Raw genomic sequence first — 8,902 nt, 5'->3', positions numbered from 1 at the left:
TAACTAAGGATTTTTCAGATCTTAAAAAAATAACTTTGATAAATTATTATTTAAAATCCAACAAGATTTGGCTAAATGGTCTCCCCTCCCACTTTCCATGCTTGTGGTGTTTGTCATTCGGGGCATATTATTACTCTTATTAAAAAAAGGCTCTATTTGGGTTGAACTGGAGAAACAATCTTGTGACTCTCTATTTCTATCAGCAGTAATTGGAGCATCGGTACCTTTTTCCATGAATCGGACAGTCACTAACCCCATAGTTAATAGCTCCATTAGAATTTATTCACAATTTAATTCAATTCAATTCAATTCAATTTTATTTATATAGCGCCAAATCACAACAAACAGTCACCTCAAGGCGCTTTGTAGTGTGGGTAAAGACCCTACAATAATACAGAGAAAACCCAACATTCAAAACGACCCCCTATGAGCAGCACTTGGCGACAGTGGAAAGGAAAAACTCCCTTTTAACAGGAAGAAACCTCCAGCAGCACCAGGCTCAGGGAGGGGCAGTCATCTGCCGAGACCGGTTGGGCTGAGGGGAGAGAAAGACATGCTGTGGAAGAGAGCCAGAGATTAATATCAATTAATGATTAAATGCAGAGTGGAGTATAAACAAAGTAAATAAGGTGAATGAGAAGAAACAGTGCATTATGTGAACTCCCCAGCAGACTAGGCCTATAGCAGCATAACTAAGGGATGGTTCAGGGTCACCTGATCCAGCCCTAACTATAAGCTTTATCATAAAGGAAAGTTTTAAGCCTAATCTTAAAAATAGAGAGGGTGTCTGTCTCCCGAATCCAAGCTGGAAGCTGGTTCCACAGAAGAGGCGCCTGAAAGCTGAAGGCTCTGCCTCCTATTCTACTCTTAAGTGCTCTATTGGGGTGATATGGTACTATGAGGTCTTTTAGATAAGATGGTGCCTGATTATTCAAGACCTTGTATGTGAGGAGAAGAATTTTAAATTCTATTCTAGATTTAACAGGGAGCCAATGAAGAGAAGCCAATATGGGAGAAATATGCTCTCTCTTTCTAGTCCCTGTCAGTACTCTAGCTGCAGCATTTTGGATCAGCTGAAGGCTTTTCAGGGAGCTTTTAGGACAGCCTGATAATAATGAATTACAATAGTCCACCCTAGAAGTAATAAATGCATGAATTAGCTTTTCAGCATCACTCTGAGAAAGGATGTTTCTAATTTTAGAAATATTGCGCAAATGCAAAAAAGCGGTCCTGCATATTTGTTTAAGGTGTGCATTGAAGGACATATCCTGGTCAAAAATGACTCCAAGATTTCTCACAGTGTTACTGGAGGCCAAAGTAATGCCATCCAGCGTAAGTAACTGGTTAGACACCATGTTTCTAAGATTTGTGGGGCCGAGAACAAGAATTTCAGTTTTATCTGAATTTAGAAGCAGGAAATTAGAGGTCATCCAGGCCTTAATGTCTTTAAGACATTCCTGCAGTTTAACTAATTGATGTGTGTCATCTGGCTTCATTGATAGGTAAAGCTGAGTATCATCTGCATAACAATGAAAATTGATGCAGTGCTTTCTAATAATACTGCCTAAGGGAAGCATGTATAATGTAAATAAAATTGGTCCTAGCACAGAACCCTGTGGAACTCCATAATTAACCTTACTGTCTGAAGAAGACTCCCTATTTACATGAATAAATTGGAGTCTATGAGATAAATATGATTCAAACCACTGCAGTGCAGTACCTTTAATACCTATAGTATGCTCTAATCTCTGTAATAAAATGTTATGGTCAACAGTATCAAAAGCTGCACTGAGGTCCAACAGGACAAGTACAGAGATGAGTCCACTGTCAGAGGCTGTAAGAAGATCATTTGTAACCTTCACTAATGCTGTTTCTGTACTGTGATGAATTCTGAAACCTGACTGAAACTCTTCAAATAAACCGTTCCTCTGCAGATGATTAGAAAATACTTTGGCTTTCAAAATATGAGCCTTTCATATAGCATAACATATTTTTTTTCCCCCTTTCCTTTCCTCCCTTGATGCAAGACGTCTTACTGAACACCACCTCACCACCTCTGTTCCCCTCACCCACACCACATCCCCACTCCATTTCTTTTCTTATCTACACCCTGGTAGAACAATTTGAATCCACCTCCAATGCTCCTGGCCTTGCTCCTTTTCCACCTGGTCTCCTGTGCACACAACATGGCTACCTTCCTGAACTCCCCATTTATCCAGGCTTGGTACAAACATTAGGAGTACACTGGTTTGCCCCCCCCCCCATGGCTGGGTTGAAGCAGTGCTTTAATGATTCGCAAGTTCATCAAAGTTTTACCTCATTTGATATTACATCACATATACAAATAAATATTGCATAAATATTAGGAAAGACAGATTTCCACCAATAAGTTGATAAATATAAAAGTGAACTCTTAATTAAAACGGGGATAAATGGAACACAAGTAGCCATTAACACTACTTAAATATGACTTAACAGGTAACCTAATGATGCAAAATTTTCAACACGACATAGTTACGACGTGCATTACTGGTAATTTACCAAAGAGCAAAAACAGGGTGAAGGTGTGTGTCTGCATGAATCCCATGCCAAGATACACAACCTTGACTCCTAATGAGTGTTTCGAGGCAGAGGGAGCCTTTGGCCCTCTATCTCTCAGTTATCCTTACAGGGGTAATTGAACAGAGGGACACATTGTTCTCCTCATCCCCAGCCGCGTCCACCCCGCCCCTCCCGTGTGCCTAATCACACCTCCATTTGCATGGAGAGCACTAAGAATCAGCCTCAATAACGCCGCACTGCCTTGAAAGATGAGTTTTTAATCTGGGAGAGGAGATGAGTTTCTGACCCGCACCTGTTTGTTTCCGTAGTTTCTTTTTCCTGTCGAACAAAAGTGACCCGCAGGTAAATTTGCAGAGGCAGGATAGCTGCTCGCCTCCCTAAGTACTGTCACTGTGCATTTATTAATATCCCCATATCTGACATGGCGGAGAAAATGGTTCTTGGCGATAAAGGGCACTTGTCGTGGTGGGTGAGACTGCCTAACAGGCAATCAGATGGGCTGACAGCAAGTGTCAGTCGGCGCGTGTGTGCATATTTGTGTGGAGGCAGCGAAGAGGGCTGCAGTCTTTGGGAGAGGGGTGGGTATTTATTCTTCTCCCATTGCCCTCTATTGACCCATGTAATAGAGAATTTTACAAGGGGAAGTGTTTGAAATATCCTTTGGATGTAGGTAATGTGTTCATCTAGGAAAAGTGGGCTCTGCTTTCTTTCCTAAACTATGTCCCTCTCTCTCTTTTCACACACACACACACACACACACACACACACACACACACACACACACACACACACACACACACACACACACACACACACACACACACACTATTGGACGTGATATGCAGATACACAACAGGCAATATTCTAATCCTTTTTCAAGGGTTTGGATTGATTGACAGAATATATTGAGTGGGAGGTTGATGTCTGAATCAGTTTTGTATGATGTAAGACTTGGTTCTAATTTTCAGTCAATAAGTAAATAGTATCAGTTGAGCTGCAGATACAATCAGATTTCCTGCTTGTTAAGATTGGAAAAAAACTGAGGTAAGTGAATGCAGCTTGTGTCAGTTTATTAAAGCTGCTGCTGCATTCACAAATGTAACTTGTACTGTAAAAAGACTAATATGCACCCACTGCCCACTTTGTTAGGTACACCTCACTAGTAACAGGTTGGAGACACTTTTGGCGTCAGAGCTTCCTTAATTCTTCGTGGGATGTATTAAAGAAGGTGCTGGAAACGCTGCTTAGAGATTTTGGTTTATATTAATGTGGTCGCACAATTGCTAAAGATTTGCCAGCTGCACGTCTGCAATGCGACTTTTCCATTTTATCCCAAAGGTGCTCCTTTGGCTGGAGATCTGATTTGAGCTTTGTGACATGGTGCATTATCCTGCTGGAAGCAGCCACCAGAAGATGGGTACTCTGTGATTACGCCAAATTCTGACCCTACCATCCAAATGTCACAGTAGAAATCAAAACTCATCAGACCAGGGAACAGTTTTCCAGTCTTCCTGTGCAACTTGTAGTCTCTGCTGCTGTAGCCCATCTGCTTCAAGGTTCAACCTACTGTGTGTTCAGAGATGCTCTTCTGCATACCTGGGTTGTAACAAGTGGCTATTCAAGTTACTCTTGCTTTCCCATCAGTTTGAAGCATTCTGGCCAGTCTCCACTGACGTCTGGCATCAACATCTGGCATTTTCACCCAATGAACTGCTGCTCAGTGGATATTTTCTCTTTTTCAGCCATACTCAGCTTTGAGGTGGTTGTGCAGAAAAATCCCAGTAGATCAGCAGTTTCTGAAATGCCACATTCAAAGTTCTTCCCCATTCTGATACTCTGTTTAAGATCGTCTTGATTATGTCTACAAGCCTAAATGCATTTAGTTTCTGCCACGTGATTGGCTGATTCGAAGCGTTAATAAACGATTGTTTTGCTTTCCAGAGTTGTAAAACCCAGCCCAATGATATTATCTGTGCAGGTTTGCTTTGTAATAAACTCATGGACCAAAAATGTCCCTCCTCCTCCTCCCTGCTGTGTAAAGACTGAACCAAGACTGCACAGCCCTACTAAGCATCATCTTGACCAACCACCATTAATATGCAAATTATCAAGGCTTTTAATCCCAAACTGCTCCACTGAGGCTGTTAAGCAGCCAAGAAAAGAAGAAGATGGCTGTGCTCTGAAGCCTGAGCTCCCACTAATGAATGTGCCGAGCTTGTGTACTCAGCAAAACTGCAGCAGGTAAACAAAGGTAAGGCAAAGTTTACTATTAGTCAGCGTATTCATCCCATGCAAATTGTTGCCATATGATTTAAATATTCCAGACTGAGATGCACTAAACTGTCATGAGTTTACCTTTTCAGAGGAAGCAAATCACTTGCAACCCTGAACACAAACAAACCTTCAAGCGTATTTCCCTACGCAAATACCTTCCCACTGTGAATAAACACAACACACACACACGGGCACAAATATGCACCAATTTGATGTTCATGTGGATTTTGACAAACATCCACAGACATCCACAAACATCCACAGAACACAAACAAGAATAAACACAAGCTTTATTCGAGCCACCCCTCCATCCTCCACAACGCACACATCTAGCACACTTACTAAAACTTCATCGCCTTATTTAATGTTTCTGTTCATAGCTGGATTTGTGCGAGCAGCCTTCATTTGGCTGGGACTGCTCTGCTTTATATTGTTGCCAAAATCACAGGTGACGGGCCACTTTTCTTTGGTGCTCGGCACAACCCCTCCCTCCAGCGCACATTGTAGGCAGAATCGTTTGACGGCGATGGCGCTCGACACACACAGGTCTCAAATATTCAGCCCGAGTATGAGACGACAAGAATAACGTTATCCCTATTAAGTGTCAAAGTCACCTTTCGCCCTGATGGGTGTGTGCGCGCGCGCGCATTGCACCCAATACAATGAATGAAGGTGATGGATCACGTCACTGCGTGCTATTTTGTGATCAGAAAGAGCTGGATACAACTTAATGTTCATCAACATACACACATTAAGCCATGTGAAGCAAGATAAGGTAAAATGTAAGGAATGTAATGAAGGGGAACAAAAAATTCCAAAGGAACACATGGGTATCAAAAGCATGATGTTGTCATTGCTGTGTCACACTGTGGGTGGTCACTCACACCTTTATTTTCAAAGAATGGCATTGTGGGACAACTGAGCATCTGAACACCTGCCGAATGCCACACCAGGATAACCTGGGAGCCTGATTATCGAGCAATTTGAAACTGCATTCTGTTGCCTCTGTTTTAATTAAGGGGCAGAAGCTTTCAGAGGTCACAGCAAATGAACATTTAACTACAGTCATTCCAGGAGTAGATTTTTTTCTCCACACTGACAGACGCTGTTCCCATGTTGCCCTGTGGACGACAGGATCGTAGGATGCTTAACAAAAATGAGGATGCAGGGGAAAGTTTATGAGGCAGAAAAGAACTCAGACAAAAAAAAAAAAACTTTTACCGATTGCACTTTCTGAAATTAAAGAAGGGTCACTACGCACCAGCTCTGAGGATAATAGAAAGTTAATAAAGACAGACAGTTTTACCTGCAAATGACCTTCTTAAGGCATGAGCCAGTACATAGCTACAACATGGCGTGGCTTTCCTTCGAGCTTTGCCTGTATACTCATCTCACTTCAAAGTGCCAGAAGATAATTTAGACATCTGTTAACAGCCCCTCGGTCTCCTTGCTGTCCTTCATGGCGTGTGGGTAGCAGCGTGGGTTCTGCTCACCACTCGGGATTTGATCTTCTCATTGTGTGCAGCATTATGAGTGGCACAGGAAACACTTTGAAATTGGATTTGAGTTGCCAGAGTTTCTAGACTGAGTGTAGAAATCTGACTGGAACTGCAGTTTAAAGCATAATGAGAACAAGGCTTTAAATACTGTCTCCATACAGCAGGGACTTTCTTCTAGCATGAATTTCATTTATCTAGATTTTAATCATATAAATATATTATTTCTAATATTTCAACAACCAGCATTAGTTACTATTTTCCCCCTGTGTTCGTCTTTGTTAGTGGTTGAGACACCTCAGAAAGAAAAAGAGATTATTGGATATTCAAACCAGCTGACAGTTAAGTCACCAAACCACCACACGCTCATGTCTGCATACCTACATCCTTCTTTATAAAAAAAATTCTCATCTTTCAGGCTGCTGCTGCTGGTGCAATGGTGTGGAAGATAGTTTCTTGGGATGCTTTGGGCCTCTTAGTACCAATCGAGTGTTGCTTAAACACCACAGCCTACCTGAGTATTGTTACTGAGCATGTCATCTTCTGACAGCTGCTTCCAGCAGAATAACATACCGTGCCATAAAGCTCAAATCATTTCAAACTGGTTGTGTGACGATGACGGTGAGTTCACTGCACTCAAACAGACTTCACAGTCTACAGGTCTCAATCCAACGGAGCACCTTTGGGGTGGAGCAGGAGATTCACATCGTGGAAGTGCAGCCGACAAATCTTTAGCGCCCGTGTGATGCTAGTGAGTGTATTTCTAAGTAAGTCCTTTCCCTTCACCCCGGTACATTGTAACTTTGTAACTTAAAGTCAAATTACACCTATCAAGTTCCACTTAAACCCCTGATGGTATAGTATTATTGCTATGAAAAAAAGCTACTTTTGGCTGCTCCCTTGTCACATGGGGTCACCACAGTGGAGTTTGATTTGGCAGAGCTTTATCCCAGATTCCCAGAGGGGATTTGTGCCTCTGGCTGGAAAACAAAGCAAAACAAAAAAAGACAGGTGAAGCTGAAAGGAACAGGAATGAAAGATAAAATGGTGAAAAAACAAAGAATGAATGAACAAATACAGCAAAAGGAAGAAAATAAGAGAAAGAAGTAGAAGTATTGATCACCTTTGGCTAACTTAGAATCACCAGCTAACCTAACACAAAGCATTTGTCTTTGCACTGTGGGAGGAAGCCTGAGTAACCAGAGAGAACCCACACAGGGATGAGAGAACATACAAACTCCACACAGAAAGGACCCGCACAGGCAGAGGGCAGTGAGTTTTGATCACAAAAATTCTAAAGCTCTAATTAGGGCAGGATAGATGGACAACAAACGTAAGGAGCAAATTGGGGCTTGATGGACGTAAAGGAAGATAGAAAAGCTTCGGTCCAAATCTGCAGGAAACATCCCCAGAAATTCTCTTTCATTCAAACTTTGGAAACTGAAAGAGATGCTGAAATTTTATTGATTGTGGAAGCAGGTGGGAGACAGACTGAAAACAAGAGATTGTCATGGAAAGAGGAGTGTTGCTTATTGCAACTTTTTAAATCTGCCTCCTCTTCGCTCAATTTCTCAAGACAGCCAAGGTAATTTAAATCGATTCCAAGTCCTTCAATTACAGACACACTGACAACAGTTTGGAGAGGGGGAAATGGATTTTTCTGCTCATCTGTGAGCCAAGGCCAAATCTGAGGACTTCCACAGCAGCGCTGTAACAAAGCGTGCTGCCGCCAACAAGGCTCCTCCTTCCTTTGACGTTTTTACCTCAGCCATATTGCTTTTTGCTCCATAAAATCTGTAAACAGCTATTTTTTTTTTTTTTTTTTTTACAATTTCAGGGTTGTGGTAAGACAATAATGGCTGTGGAGAGGCGAGGCCGGACCTTCCATCTCACTTGGCATTTCCATGACCAAGAAAAGGAAAACAATGTTTCCATTTGTATGATCCCAGAGAGCTGGATACCTTTGAGGTTTTTAGAACTTATGCATAAACACGTGTTCACAGTGCTCACAGGCATTGATAGAACAATCAATTCACACACACACACACACACACACACACACACACACACAGGCTTATCTATCCACTGCCTGGTCGACAGATGCACAGGCAGAAAATTGTAAATATTGAGCAACCCCTTGTCCCTGAAAAATGAAGTACAATAGCCGGAGGCAATTCATCCCACTATTGCTTTTTTATGAACTAATATGTTCATAGTTGCTGCTTCCAAATTACTCAATAAATATCCAATACTTCCTCAGAGACGGCCTTGACCCTGTTGTCTGAAAGAACGCTTTTCACGAGCGTCGCTTTTTCCCCCTCCAACACGCTTAAACACTGAAAGCAGCTTCATAAAGTGGCAATTACCATCCTGACATCAATTCACAACCACATAACAAACCTGCCCTGTTTCAAGAAAGCAAACTGGACAATTATAGAGGCAAATAAAGCCAGCCACCAAGAGCGGGAAAAAGAAAACTCCCGCGGCATAATAATTCAGCTTAATTAAAGGAGCAGCCAATCCAAAGGGTCATTTAAAACAACAGCCCTGTTTCTCTCACCTCCAGAGGT

The sequence above is a fragment of the Archocentrus centrarchus genome, chromosome 5, assembly GCF_007364275.1.
Source record: "Archocentrus centrarchus isolate MPI-CPG fArcCen1 chromosome 5, fArcCen1, whole genome shotgun sequence".
Taxonomy (NCBI): Eukaryota; Metazoa; Chordata; class Actinopteri; order Cichliformes; family Cichlidae; genus Archocentrus; species Archocentrus centrarchus.
Note: the sequence above shows the minus strand (reverse complement) of the source record.